Raw genomic sequence first — 16,891 nt, 5'->3', positions numbered from 1 at the left:
GTTCGCATGAGTCTTCTCAAGCATGATTTGTGTAACCTTATATTTGGGTCTTAGGGTCTGCCAATCATGATATTTAATCGCAGGCTGGTTATCGTTACTTTGAAGAGAAACACGGCCACCAAGATAAAGTGATTTGTGACCCTTTCGTTTTGCCGATTCAGCAAAACACGACAGGGACAGGAAAACACAGCTGTGAAATAACCCGTGGACGTACAGTGTAGTACTTATCACATTCCAAAATTATTTCAACATTCGGGTTAATAGGTTGTCCAAAATGATTGCCGCTTTACAACTTAAATCCACCGCTCAATTGTTAAAAATAGTTAATTCTGTGAGTATGATTCTACCAAACTAACATGATCTGGTTCTAAACATATAAAATTATTAGCGAATTTTTCTACCCGTCTTATTGGAGGCCTATATGGAAAAACCCTTTTTTTGAGTGCTAAAAATAGACATCGTCCTATTTGCCATGTGGACTTATTAGCCGGGAAATACGGTAATTATAGCCGTAATTGTTACGATATCGAATAAATTGTCACAAGTTGGAAAAACAAGTCGATTTATTAGAAAATAATTTTAGGCAAATAATTCTGATAACGATAGTTAAAAGTATTCATCCTTTCCAGGATGATTTTTTGTTGCGCAAAATAATCCAATCCATGACTGGTACCAGCATTTAAAATGTCATGCCGTATTAATTTAATTCTGTTCAACGTAACTCATGGTTGTATCGACTATCTGTGGACATAAAATGTGTAGTAAACTGACGGATATTATTAAATATTGATTCCTATTTTCATATTGATAAAATAATGAAAGTATTAATGCCAAATACAACTGGCATTTGTGGACATGAAATACGTGGTAAACTGCCCAATTGTAATTAATTTCGGATTCGTGTTTACAAAATAATAAAACTAATAATTCTAAAATGCAACGGCGATCTGTGGCCTTCAAATGTGTGGTAAACTGCCCGATTTACCAACATTTGAGTTATGATAATAGAATTAAATTAACACGGTAAGGCATTTTAAGTAGTGGTATCGGTCATGGATTCGAATATTTTGCGCAGCACAAAATCATCCTTGTAAAAAGTTCATACTTTTAAATACAAACCAATGGCAACCATTATACAAATTAGTTCCCAAGAGCGGGATAAAATATAAATTCTTTTTCCGACTTGTGACAATTTTTTCGTGAGTACGAAAATAAGAATCAAAACTAATTATATTCGGCACAATATCACGGCAATCTGTGGACATAAATTGTGTGGCAAACTCGCGATTAATATTAATTTTTGATTCCTATTTTCGTATTTACAAAATACAACGGCGATCTGTGGACTTACAATGTGTGGTAAACTACCCGATTATAAATAGTTTTTGATTCCTATTTTCATATTTATAAAATAATAAAAGTATTATTACTGAAACATACAACGGCGATCTGCGGACTTAAAATGTGTGGTAAAGTTCCCAAATATAATTAAGTTTTGATTCGTATTTTCGTACTCACGAAAAAATTGTCACAAGTCGGAAAAATACCTCATACTTTATCCCGCTTTTCGACAAATAATCTGGATAATGGTTGGTATTTAAAAGTATGGCCGTTTTACTAGGGTGATTTTGTGTTGCGCAAATATTCAAATCCATCATCGATACCACTATTGTCGTATTAATTCAATTCTGTTAACATGACTCATGGTATATAAAATATATATCTGCAAATATGAAATGCCTGGTAATATAGCTAGGTTGTAACTTGTAGATAGCAGTTATTCCATTGCTTATTGTATGGAAATTCCTACATACATTTAGATAAGCTTCAATTAGTGGATTTTATTTTCGAAGTATTCGAAATTTCATATTCGAAAAAAATAATTTCGAATGTATTCGAAATAGTGAACTATTCGGTATTGGCCATCCCTGGATTGTCCAATTTGGAATCGGAGTTTAATTTTTAGTTTCAAACCATTTTAAAGTTACCCGAATTCAGATTTTTGAGTATCAGTCTATTGAAAGTCCATACCAGTCCATACCTTTTCAAAGATTTGTGTCTTTATATGTTTTAATGGAAAATTAGGATTATGATATAGTGGTACACAGCAGGTGAAGTTTAAATATGTTTTGACATATACATATATACTAATTAACTTATGCAGAGTTTATATCTATAGAGTACTAACATATAAAAAATACCTAGTCGGTACCTTCAACACTTTACTACCGTTTACGTCTTCCGCATGTTGAATGTAGCTGAGTAGTGACTAATAATCACCTTATGTTATGTTATGACTACCTAACATATATAGAGTATAATAGCAAATACCTTTGAAAAGTTTGCGAATAAAAAAAAAGAATATTGTTTTATTGGATAAAATGTGTAGTAACTTTATATATTTTGCTTATCGAAATTCACCTATAATTTAAAAACTACGTAAATGCAAATTATAGGGAAATTCGTGGTTGTATAAAAAAGTGTGTCATCAGTGACCTCTTAGCTCATATTGTTTCAAAATATATCGGTCGAAAGTTAAGATGAAAGAAAGATGTTCATTTATATACCCGTTCTTAGTTGTACCAATGACATTAAATTGTACTTTAGGACACAGAGAGCAGTTTAGAATTAGGCTGTACATCAATACGTCTAATTACTATAATATGTTAAAATGGAATCTATAACATTCATACAACAACAAACCCGTGTGGTCTCCAATCGTGATGGTAGTATACATTCAAAAATCGGAAGCTTCAGAACAGTGTTTCCCAACCCGAGTCCGCGGTCCTAAAATGAGTCCGCGGAGCGTTCGAATGAGTCCGCAACAAGCCAGAAATTCACTGCGCGCCGCAAACGTTTTTGCGAAACCTAACTATCAGCCAAGTTACAAATTACGTTAGAATTTACATAAAACATAGCAACTTTATTCGGTTCCATTACATTTGAACCCACGTACATTTGAACCCATGACAATTGCACCTGTATGCTATTGCACCTATGGGATTTTTTTTGTTTCACGGATAGTTAAACCCATACTAACCCTAACCCATGGGTTTTAGCACCCGCATATAGATTGAACCCGTGGATATACGCATGGGTTCAAATGTACATGGGTTCAAATGTACGGTCACCACTTTATTCACATAACAATAATCAAGTCAATAATAATTGGTTACTGAGTAGGACTGGGCATATATTCGAATATTCAACTATTAGAATAGCAATTTACTATTCAAAAATTTGATGCCAGGTGACGCAACAGGTCACTCGCGCGTCGCTTCATTGAACGATGAGATTTCACAACTCGCTTGCGGATTTCCGACGAAAACAAGAGTCTGCTGTGCACAAGCGTCGATAGATACCTAAGTGGTGTTTCTCGCGAGTTCGAACAACGAGGAATAAATAATTTTTTTTTTGGTAGGTGTAATGGTGGCGACCCAAATTTCCTAAATTGAAAAGCGGCAATACAAAATACTGAAAATGAAACGAAGAGCCCATAATTTTTTGTTTTATGGTGGTCCGCGACCAATTGAAAACGCTTTTTTAGGCAATTTTCCCTTTGTATTCTTCGCTTTACTGCCGCCACATTGGTACGTGCAGTACTGCCGTAGGTGTTGTACGAACAGCTCAAATTTGTAGAATTCACAAAAATACGAATCAAAATATAATCGGGCACTTTACCACGCATTTTAGTGTCCACGGATTGTCATGATATTTTCTGAGTACTATTGCTTTTATTTCGTCAACACAAAGTTAAAATGACCACAATTAAATTAATAATAAAGCGAGTCGACGAATATGTATTTTTGATTTACAAATATACTTTGAATATATTTTTATTAAGTACTATAAAACAAGTTCTTTCTGGAAATTTATAGCAGGTAGTAAGATTTTTCTAACAGCGATAACAAATTCGCAAGATCGCAAAAAATATGTATCAAAACTAAATATAATCGGGCAATATATGCTCACATTATTATGTTCGAAGATTGCCGTGGCATTTTAAAAAACTAATGCTTTCAACCGCAAGTTACAATGAACACAAATAAATTAAAATAGAAAGACATTTTAAATTCTCGTCGTTGTCATGGATTGAATGTTGTGCGACAGAAAAGGCCATTGTTAAAATTTGTGAAAATTATGTTGTGCTTGGTTTTATTGCCCCCTGCAATCAACGCACCTTGAGTCCGCAAAGGTTTTCGCCGGTGAAAAAATAGTCCGTGACCAGAAAAGGTTGGGAAAAGCTGCTTTAGAAGACATGGATACCAAACGGAATTATATGACCATGGAAGGTTAGATGTTTCGCAAACAATTTTCTCTTATTTGATATATCTGGCCTTACTTTGTTTTAACGTCACATCTCAATATCTAAAAACGCCTAAAATTTCTCCTGGTTCAAAAGTCTAGTATAAATAAGTATGTGTGTTCAAAATTTGAAAGATTTTACAGATTATCATCCCTTAGTGTCGTCATCATCTACGTAACAATTGTTCATACACTGGTACAAATATCTAAAAAAAATATTGATGTTCTAAACCTCACCTATATATAAATGAATATGCAACGGGTAATAACGGATGGTTACCATAAAACGGATCCAAACTAGTAGGGGAATCGATTAGGTAATAGATTAGATTTTAAAGCACAATACGTACAAGCGGGCAATGTGCTATTTTTGAAAATAAATAAAAGGCACTCTATAATCAGCCCATCGGTATTTGAGAAAAACCAAGATGGATAGATTTCAATCATCGAACAGTTATCATTTCTCTTCAAAAAACATGAATCATAGACAAAGCGCCCACTGATTTGGCGACTGTATACGAACTCGACTCGAATTTGCGAAATACAATGCAATACTAGTTGTCGAAAAGTTTGGATCGATAGATGCATCATCACTGAATAACGACAAGTTCAGGGGAAAGGCAATTTACTCTCCATTTCAGGCTCTTCTTGGTCTTGGTCCATTTTGAGTTTATTTTAACTCGATATTTTGTATTACAAATTAAGCAAGTGACTGACTGGAACTTGTTGATGAGAGACTTGATATTAAAGTTAATCATGAGCTACAACGTTTTGTTTGGGTACACCTGGTGATAAAAAGTTAAGTTGGCGGGACTAATGCATAGTGGGGTAAATGTAGTTTTTATTCAGCGAATAGGAAATTTCCTCGCGACACACATCTTACTACCAAAATGCTTTGAAAAAGGTCTGTCAAGTGTCCCTCTGTACCCCATTTGTGGGGCACATCCGGACAGACCCTGGGGCACAATGGGTCAGTCTGTCAAAGTTCAACGAAGTATGCCCTAAAAAATAAGCAATTAATCAGCATAATCGTCTGAAGAACAGGGAGACTTCAAATTTGAAGATTTAATATTTTTAAAATCAATGTTCAACTGAAATAGTTTCAATATTTTAACAAAAAATTGCGCAAACAAATTTGATTATTTCCTAAAATCTAAATCGAATCTAAATCTGGAAATATTATTGATTCTGGAATATATTCCATATTGGGCCATGGGTCGAAAGAAACCATAACCTTACACAAAATATACCGCATCTCTAGGTCTCTGAGCACTTATTGTATCAAACACTCTCGAATTTTGCCCTGTAGGGCATGTCCCACTGAACCCCGGTCCATTGTTCCCCATAGGAAACAAATATTTTCAGACCATCCCACGGCGAAATTCGGGAGGCACATCCACTCGCCAACGTTATGAATATTTTACAGTGGACTTAAGCTGAAAAATATCAGACGGTGGTTTCTCATGTTGAAGAGGTTAAAAAAGAAGAAAGAAAAAACTGAAACCGTTGTCCGTTCGCGGGGACGCTGTAACTCACCGAAGGGCGGATAGAAACATCGACCCGCGGACAGGATTGCGGATATAGTATCAGTGCGAGATCTGATTTTCCACTGTGCCCCATGTCCCAACGTGCCCCATCTTCCCCTACAATATTGGTTATAACCACATTTATTTATTAGCACATTTGATCTGTTTCTGGCACTGAGCAAAAGCATGTTCCGGCCACGGAAATGGGATGATTAAATGTCCTTCAAACTAAACAATATTATTTTCACGATGACTAACCCCGAATAATAGTAATGTTTTCAAATGAAACTTCACAGCACCTATGGAATCGTTTGTAATATTTTTATTACTTGACAATTAACAACCTCCGAAAATATTTCATCTAAAGATTTAGTTGAAAAATACCACTGAGAAATAAATTCTTTAAAAGAAGTTGAAATAATATTAAATCTTAATCAGTGCTGGGTTCAAAAATTCAAAATTGGGTTTTCTCTCGTATCGCCCCACCAACAACAGGTTCTACGGAACGCCAAATATAATCGTAATCGTTAACTACGGTGTTGCATTTCTTTAACGTCTATAACAAGAACGCGTTCATTCCAATAACGAGTTCGCACGAACCCGCTGAATCGTACCACGAATCTTAATCGCAATTATATTTTCGGGTTTTCCCAAGTCCTACTTTACAATACTAGGTTTCAAAATCACAACTGAAAGAACAATATTTTAGATATTTCAATATGCTTTGTATGAATGAAAAAAAAACGTAAGGCTCATAAAATCAAATAAAAACAACGATACCACAGCAAGCAAGTTTTTAATATTATGACGGTATACAATTAGCACGGATAGAATTTAAAGGAAAACTCAGTCACGAAGGGGAAAAATTTTGTTTTTTTTCACGAAGCTAATTTTATTTTAACCATATTATATATATTTACTCATTTCTTCGGACTAAATCTCATAACGATCTCATGACTCATAACGATGTCAATAACGTTCGGGATAAAAGCTGTCAATGTTCATATATCTCAAGTTTAATAACGTTTCATGTCAGACATCTTTGTATGTAAAATATATTGTTGACATATTATTAAAAGTTGTATATTTATATATGGGTCGTAAATACAATTCCTCGCATAATTTGATGAAAGATATTACAAGGTCTGATTCATATTATATTCAAAGAGGTGAAGAGCTCTTTTTAAGCCAAATATAACAATGATTGGAAAATAGAGCATTACTCGAACTATTCACTTGATTGCCGCTGTATGGAGTATCGTTACAACATTTGCGCTGGCGCTCCTAGTACTGTTAGTAAGCTTCATGACCGATATCAAGAGTTGCAAATATGACCGGTCTCAAACTGTTTCGGGATGCGTCATTTTTCCCACCATTGAAGTAGCGAGGCACATTAGCTTAAAACTTCGATGGTTAACAGCAGCAGCAGTAAAGGCAACATTTTAAAATAAATCCATTTCTTCAATTTGTTTATGATTCTTACAGCAGGGGTTCGCAAACTTTTGATGTTACGGAGCCCTTGAAGAGGTTGGTTATTCTTCACGGAGCCCCACAAATAAATTTGGAAAATAATGCAGACAAAAACCACATTGTTATTTACTGATTAATATTCCTGAGTAAGTTAAAATTACTTTGGGCTAATGACAATACATACTTCAAGTAATTTAAATGCTCAAACTTTTTTATCTAAATATCACAGATAAAGTATATATATTGGGGCTGTAAATTTGAAAACTTGACAAATACATTAATGAACTCGGGGTCGAACCCTCTCCCTTTTGATATTTTTGGAAGACTGAAGAAGTTGCTCATAACATGCGCGATTCCATTTTGTCAAAATCGTCAGCGTGGCGTATTTTTTAGACCGTAAACATCTTTATGTGGATGTTTATTCTCACTTAATCACAAATTTTCCTTGCTTGTATTGTTCCCCGAGGACGACGATAATTACTTTTTTGTTCTCGTGCGGAATTTTGAGTTCAGTATGGAAAACGAGTTAGTATGTTATAATCATCGGCGACGAGATGTGAGGTTCACCTAGAAAATGTGCAGATATATAACAGTACATGGAAGAGAATTGTAAACAAAGCTGTAGAAATCATGTAGCATCTCTGGATACGTCATTTCCTATCACGTCTGATATCTATATGGAATGACTTACATCTGACGATATAATTCTGAAAATCTTGCTGGAAGAAGGTTGTATAAACTGCATTATGTTGACATGCAGCCTATTTCTAACAGCGTGCATTACTGTGGTTATAGATGTCCATAGCCATCCAACCTCGTTCATTTATGACAAATGTGGTTTGACACCAAGACACCAAAAGAGAATGTAGACTGGTCTCAGATACCTTCTTCAGTCTGGTATCTGTCATCTAAATCTCCAGATGGAATGTTTTCGAGAGTAGTCAATTGGCAAGCTATAAAAAATATCACAAATGACTTCCAAGTCATTTCGACCCGGCGTATTGGTATCTGAGATTGCACCACAATTTTCAGATTTGTTCAACGTTTCTTTACTACGAAAACTCTTTGCAATTCCGAGGATTTTTTTCGTTAAATATGTCATTCAAGAAAAGAACTTGGTCTGATGACTATTTGCAGTATGGCTTCACCTGCTCAACTGAACGTGACTCCAATGCGAGAATGGCGTGAGAATTGCCCTTTTTGAATTGAAGCCACGTATCTCTCAATTGGTTACCAAAAAACAGCAGCAGAAGTATCACTAATAAATCTAATGAATAATTGAAGTTTACTGTTTGTTGCAATTTATTCTGCTACAACCAATGGAGCAGCCAGTTTTTTTTTCGGTGGTTGATACTCTCTTGACAAAGCATTTCCTTCAAATTTAACTCGTAAAAACAACCTATAAGGCAACGAATTCATTTTTTATCAATTGAAGACAGTCAAATTTCTATAAATTTGTACAAAATCGACTTACCCTCAATAAGTTCAGGTTGCGCTTTTATGTTCAAATATTTGGGGTTCGACAGAAGCTTGCAGAATAGCGTGGGGGTTCGGCAGGCTCACAAAGTTAAAGAACCACTGACTTAAGCGGTCCTCGAAAATTCCTTCATCGTGGAAACTTTGTGGAAACGTTAGGCACTACGTTCTAAACAAATATATAGAATCAATTTCCCCAAATACATTTTTCGTAATACCCCGCTATTGAAATAGAGTGAAAGAGAGATTGATAGAGAGATCCGATAGTAAATAAAGCAAGTATTCCAAACATTGTCTATCAAACAAACAGTGAAATAGGTGAATATTTTTTTGTTATGTGTCTGAATATTTATTTGCTATATCGTTCTATAATATGATGAGTGGATATAATATGAGTCAAACAATCCAATTCTCGGCCGTGGCATTGAGAAACATTTAGAGGCGATGTCACATTCCTGACGCCAAGAAGATCTTCCGCTGTTAGATATGGTGTTGGTGTAAACACTCCGATTCATCGAATTCCTGAAAAATTTGAGACTATGTTGTAATTAAAGTTGTAATATGAAAATAATTACTATAGTGAATATTGGTAAGAACTGATCAAAACTAAGTACACCAAGGTATCCGTTTTGGTATCAAATTTTACACAATTTGGATTTTATTTCATTTTATTAGATTATGACATCTGTTATTTTGTGCGTGTCTGATTGCTCTGGAAACACAATGCTACTATGTTTTTTTTGTCTCATTTAACGCATTTGACGTTTCTCGAAACGGGAACTTGAAATATAAGATTTCTACTCAATTTTAATTAAACGCAAAGTAAAACTAATTTGTTCCCTGTAATTGTTACATTTCAAAAATTACCTTCAAATTTATTACAATCAACAGCAAGAATATATGTTAAATAGTCTGATGCAAATAAGATCTTTGTGTTGCTATTCGCATGAGATTCAACTGTAAGAATAAACACATAAGGTATACAAATGTTTGTGTTACAAGTGGTCACAATAGAAAGTAATGTACAAGTATTGATTAAATCAGATCATAACATAGGATTTCCATTAGATTTCTCCCGTTTACTAATGGGTTACTTGGTATATTTTATACAACAGTATTGCATATCGCCTTTTTGTTATGGCGATAGTTTGCAACAGTGCTTAGTTTGTTTTATTAAAAAGGCATAAGTTTCGGCTTTTTGTCAAATATATGACTTTCTATTTTTTAAAACTTTTCCTTAAAGATGATAAGCTGGGGTATATTAGCGTTTGATATATAGTGAGAAACGAATCAAGAACATGCGAATATGCAAAAAAAATCGACGCAAATAATTAATTTCTGTAAAATCCCTTAAGAAATGCATTGCGCGCATCGGAAAATTTGGAAGCATATCGTCAAAACGAGAGAGACTTCAAACGATCCCGCGAAAACGAGAGAGAAGCACACTCTATATTTATATATCTCTGTGAAAAAAGCTCACAATGTACTAGAGGTTATCATAATTCATTTGATTATGGATAGTTTGAAATAAGTTACGCCAGTTAATGTAATTAGTATCATGTATTTCCAACAATGCGAAAAATCATAGTGACGCCATATGGTTTTCATAGTGAAATTAATTTTGGGGTCATAACAAAGATGTTCATGTAATATGATGTCATAAATTAATATAAAAATTTCCGTTGTACGGAAGATCTGTATGTTAATCACGCAAGTATACTAAATAATAAGTTGAATATAAAAAACTAATAAAACGCATTACCTGTAAACTTGAAGTCAGAGTAGCTATTTCTATTTGTGCCAAGGGAGCAGGAACTTGACCCAAATTCTACCCTTTTTGTATTTTTTATGAAATCGCTCATCTGGGACTTCAAAGAGAGGGGTGTAGAAGTATTATTAAAACGTATCTGGGCATTATTTAATATGTACAATAGAGATGATATGGCAATATTGTTATCAGCGCAATGCAGATCGTGGCTTTTTATGGAAGTATGTTTGAGCAGCATAAATCGCCCAGCTTTACAAAACTGCCAAAATTATCAAAACCAACTGGTAACGTGACAGTAATTACAAGTAGAAAAGCTCTTGTACAAGAAGACCAATCCATTTTTTCAACTGTTGGTACGTCGCCCATCAAGATCCGTCTGTCAAAATCGGTGACAGCAAAGTTACTTTCGCTGACCATGAAGTTTAGAGTGACTGTTCTGTACCATTGTCCGGCAAACAATTCCATTGTGAGAAGATATTACAAGTCATCGTTGTATTAAAATCTCGATTTGGGCACAGATAGCAAACGTCAGCTTCAATAACAGATGCTTCGTATGCCATGAAAATTACAAGATTGCAAAAAAATCTTAGCCCGCTGCTTCAGGCAAATACTTGCTTCGCCTATGTTTGAATTTTGTGACAAAGGCCCATGTCTAGGCAAAAAACAAACATGGGTGGAAATATGTTAGAAGTCTTTCACGTTCATTATTATTCTGGTAATTGTGAATAAAACTGCAAGCTGGTTCCTATTCTGCCAATTGCCATAAGTTTATAGGATAAAGATTCCCGTAGTATGTGAACTGGGTTAGCGTTAATAAGCAATAACTTTATTCAGATTTTCCTTATTTTTGTTATATTTTGAAATCAAACTGCCTGTGTTGGCCAAGTAAATATACCCCTTACTGTAAGTTTCAGTCCTTGATGTAAAGTGGGCAACAAAATTAGTTACCTCCATATTTGTACACACACTTCTGGAGCGCCGTTTATGGGGCTCAGCTGGCATTTTAAAACCTTGTGCAAGCTTTGAATGACTGTCATCGGGTTAAATAACTATCTTAAGCAGAGACTTAAATTAATTAATTAACACATCGACGTAACATGTTACAGACAAAGTTTCTTTGTTTTATTTTGTACATATTTGACCGTGTTTATTTTAAGAGATATCGGTCATTGAGCTTTGTTTTATGGTCGACCGCTCATAAATTACTCCGTTTTTAGAACAATTTCACCATCTGTCCGTGTGCAGGAATAGGCATGTCGGCGTAAACAAAACCCTTTATCAATCTTTTCTTTTTCTCATATTCTTGTTTATTTAATATTTCGAATCATTGCCAGTCGGCCGTTTACTATTTATTTATTGTTAGGAGTTTGCCGTTGAGTAGTGCTAATATACTTGCCGCAATTAACGGATATGTTTGCTTGATTTTAAGTTAAATGATGAGGTTTGATTTGTTTTGCATAATTTAATGTTGCTATTGTTTGCATATTTTAGAATGAAGTATTTTAATAACCTGCCTGTTGGGTTTGCCGTAACCTTTAGCAACCCTCAACATTACTATATATTTATTTGGACCTCTACATTACAAGAATTATTTACAGGTCTATATCTACGATACTGGAATCATTTGTTTTTATCACCACACAATTTCGTCGTTTTAGTTCATCACATTTACATATTCAAAGTGGTTAAGTTGTTAATTATCGTGAAACCTGGCATGGATACATCAAAGGAAGTTAATAGCCCGAAGTGTCACCGCCCAACACGTTATAGGCTTCTTGTGGAGCCTCATCATTAATACTAAGTCGCTTATATTCTACATAACATATTGACACTCTCTGTTGTATTAGCTTAACATATATGTACAAAACTGCGTGACGAAACTAAGGATTGGCTGGTATAAATTGTCACGTTTTTTTAAAAAAAAACAAGATCTTGGTCAAAGTGACCCTAGAAAGAAAATTCTCTATGCATGACGTTACAAAGTAAAATTGACTATGCTCACTCATGCATGAATGACATTCTAAAGTAAAATTAGCTACGCTCACTCATGCATGATGTTACAAAGTAAAACTGACTACGCTCACCCATGCATGACGTTACAACGTAAAACTAACTATGCTCACTCATGCATGAAGTTACAAAGTGAAACTGACTATGTGCTCACTCATGCATGAAGTTACAAAGTAAAACTGACTACGCTCACCCATGCATGACGTTACAAAGTAACACGGACTATGCTCACTCATGCATGAATGATGTTCCAAACTAAAACTGACTACGCTCACTCATGCATGACGTTACAAAGTAAAGCTGACTTCGCTCACCCACGCAAGAAGCTACACAGTAAAACCGACTACGCTCACCCATGCATAAAGTTACAAGGTACAACTGACTACGCTCACCCATGCATGATGTTACAAAGTAAAACTGACTATGCTCACTCTTGCATGAAGTTATAAAGTAAAACTGACTATGTGCTCACTCATGCATGAAGTTACAAAGTAAAACTGGCTACGCTTACTCATGCATGGCGTTCGACTAGGCCCACTCATGCATGACGCATGAAGTTACAAAATAAAACCGACTACGTAAAACTGACTACGCTTACTCATGCATGACGATACGAAATTAAAATGACTATGCTCACTCATGCATGAAGTTACAGTAAAACAAACTTAGCTCACCCATGCACGGCGTTACAAAGTACAACCCGATGAATAAACCCGACTACGCTCACTCATGCATGAAATTACAAATTAAAACCGACTATGCTCACCCATGCATGAAGTTGCAAAGTAAAACTGACTATGCGCACCCATTCATGAAGTTGCAAAACTGCCATTCGAAGTTGCAAAGTAAACTGATTATGCTCATCCATGCATGAAGTTACAAAGTAAAACTGATCATGCTCACCACCCATGCATGAAGTTTCTTGGTGGCCTCTCACTGCATTTCCTTTGGTGATTATCACTTATCACTTTAACTGTGGAACTGTGAACTAGCTCTGCCATTTCGAAACGGTATAGAACAAGACAATCAAAATTTATCAAAGTAAATAAATTTTATTATTATACAGATATATTTTCTTCATTTATTATATATATGCAAAATACAACTAAAACATATTGCAAAGTAAGTGGAGTAGTCACATATTTAATTAAAATCTAAATAGATTTGTCAGTAATATATATTCAATTGCATATGGTAACATTGCATTTTTTAATAAATAAAATAAAAAAGGATTTTCTAAAATGTCAAAATATAATACCGAGCTTCCATGTGGACCCAAGGGGTGTCGGTTTTCCCACTCGTTAGGACTTGTTGATGGGGTCCTATCGCGCTCCAGAAAAATCTGAAACGCCCTATGCCCATATTTAAATGCCAAACGGATACATGACTATACCAATAAAACCACAGTGAACAATCAAAACGTTGACTCCCACAAATAGTGGCTTGTAAAAATCATAAAAACCCACCCAGTCATTAATGCATTATATAATACCTCATAGTGATTGTCTTCACAGATCTTGTTCGGCTTCTTCTATTTCTCGGTAAGTTCTTCTGAAAACAAAAACCATTTAATAAAAATATTCAATAGAATCGAAATTATTAATAAAATTCACTTAATTGAACTTCTCGCCATTAAAAATATCTAAGCCTAATAAAATTCGTAAAAATATTTACATGTAATGTGTAGATTTTCCTTGTATCTGTCTTTTTTAATTTTTTCAGTGCCTTCAAAGTGCTGTGCCTGAGAAGCTAGAATAACATTAAAAAAATCTAAGCCTAATAAAAACCCTATCATTCCTAATGGCGGGAATAGGTCTAAATCTAACTATACCAAATAAAATGTTAAAAACAAAAAAGCCATGGTGACCCTGTTAATACTTTTCTTCTTTTGTCGGTGTCACGATATCCTGGTTCCTGTTGAAAATATCTTAAAAATAAAAGAGAAATTAATGATTATGACAAACGAAAATAGAAAAATATGGATACAGCATATTACTAAAAAAGCTTTATTAATAAATATTCAATATCAGCAATAAACATAATACTTCGTGCATTATTGTCTCAGTATTAATGAACAACAGATGAAAAGAGTAATCCTGCCTAATGAAACACATGCAACATACTGACCGGTATTTAAGATTTGTCTCTGATTTCGTCTTTTTTTCAATTTGTTCAGTCTTCAAAATTTTGTGCCTGTGAAGCTGAGATAACATTAACAATATCTAAGCCTAATAAAATTTGTAAGAATATTTACATTAAATTTGTAGATTTTCCTTGTATCAGTCTTTTCCTATTTTCTTCATTGTTTTCTTGTATCAGTCTTTTCCTAATTTCCCTATTGCCTTCATAATTTTTTGCCTGAGAATCTAGAATACCATTAAAAATATCTAAACCTAATAAAACCGCTGTTAATCCTAATGGCGAGTATTTCTAACGATGGGAATGGGTCTAAATCTATCTCTAACAAAGAAAACATTAAAAACAAAAAAGCCGTGGCAACCCTGTTAATACTTTTCTTCTTTTGTCGGTGTCAGAACATTCTGTTTCCCGTTGAAAATACCTCAAAAATAGAAGAGAAAATAATGATTAAGACAAATAAGATAGGCAAATATGGATAGAGCATATTACTAAAAAAGCTTTATTAATAAATATTCGATGTCAGCAATGAACATAGTACTTCGTGCAATACTGTATCAGTATTAATATAATCAAAAAAATATTATATCAAACTAAAATTGAAATGAACGAGTAAGCCTGACTAATGAAACACTTGTAATATACTTACTGGAATTTCAGATTTGTCTCTGATTTCGTCTTCTTTTAATTTCTTCAGTGTCTTCAAAATTTTGTGCCTGTGAAGCTTAGATAACATCAACAATATCTAAGCCTAATAAAATTTGTAAGAATATTTACATTCAATTTGTAGATTTTCCTTGTATCAGTCTTTTCCTATTTTCTTCGTTGTTTCCTTGTATCAGTCTTTTCCTAATTTCCCTATTGCCTTCATAATTCTTTGCCTGAGAATCTAGAATACCATTAAAAATATCTAAGCCTAATAAAAACCCTATTATTCCTAATGGCGGGAATGGGTCTAAATCTATCTATACCAAATAAAATATTAAAAACAAAAAGCCATGGTAACCCTGTAAATACTTTTCTTCTTTTGTCGGTGCGGCGATATCCTGGTTCCTGTTGAAAATATCTTAAAAATAGAAGAGAAATTAATGATTATGACAAACACAGATAGGAAAATATGGATACAGCATATCACGAAAAAAGCTTTATTAAATAATATTAAATATTCAATATCAGCATTGAACATAGTACTTCGTGCATTACTGTATCAGTATTAATATAATCAAAAAAGTATTATATCGAACTAAAATCAAAATGAACACTAGATAGAAGGAGTAAGCCTGACTAATGAAACACTTGCAACATACTTACCGGAATTTCAGATTTGTCTCTGATTTCGTCTTCTTTTAATTTCTTCAGTGTCTTCAAAATTTTGTGCCTGTGAAGCTTAGATAACATTAACAATATCTAAGCCTAATAAAATTTGTAAAAATATTTACATTCAATTTGTAGATTTTCCTTGTATCAGTCTTTTCCTATTTTCTTCATTGTTTCCTTGTATCAGTCTTTTCCTAGTTTCCCTATTGCCTTCATAATTCTTTGCCTGAGAATCTAGAATACCATTAAAAATATCTAAGCCTAATAAAAACCCTATTATTCCTAATGGCGGGAATGGGTCTAAATCTATCTATACCAAATAAAATATTAAAAACAAAAAAGCCATGGCAACCCTGTTAATACTTTTCTTCATTTGTCGGTGTGACGATATCCTGGTTCCTGGTGAAAATATCTTAAAAATAGAAGAGAAATTATTGATTATGACAAACACAGATATGAAAATATGGATACAGCATATTACGAAAAAAGCTTTATTAAATAATATCAAATATTCAATATCAGCAATGAACATAGTACTTCGTGCATTACTGTATCAGTATTAATATAATCAAAAAAGTATTATATCGAACTAAAATTAAAAGGAACACTAGATAGGAGTAAGCCTGACTAATGAAACACTTGCAACATACTTACCGGAATTTCAGATTTGTCTCTGATTCCGTTTTTTTTTTCAATTTCTCCAGTGCCTTCAAAATTTTGAGCCTGAGAAGCTAAGATATTAATAACAATATCTAAGCCTAATAAAATGTGTAAAAATATTTACATGTAATTTGTAGATTTTCCTTGCATCCGTCTTTTTCTAATTTTCTCAGTCTCTTCATAGTTCTGTGCCTGAGAAGCTGGAATAACATTAAAAGTATCT

The sequence above is a fragment of the Styela clava genome, chromosome 15 (genome assembly GCF_964204865.1).
Source record: "Styela clava chromosome 15, kaStyClav1.hap1.2, whole genome shotgun sequence".
Classification (NCBI taxonomy): Eukaryota; Metazoa; Chordata; class Ascidiacea; order Stolidobranchia; family Styelidae; genus Styela; species Styela clava.
This window is presented reverse-complemented; position numbering follows the sequence as displayed.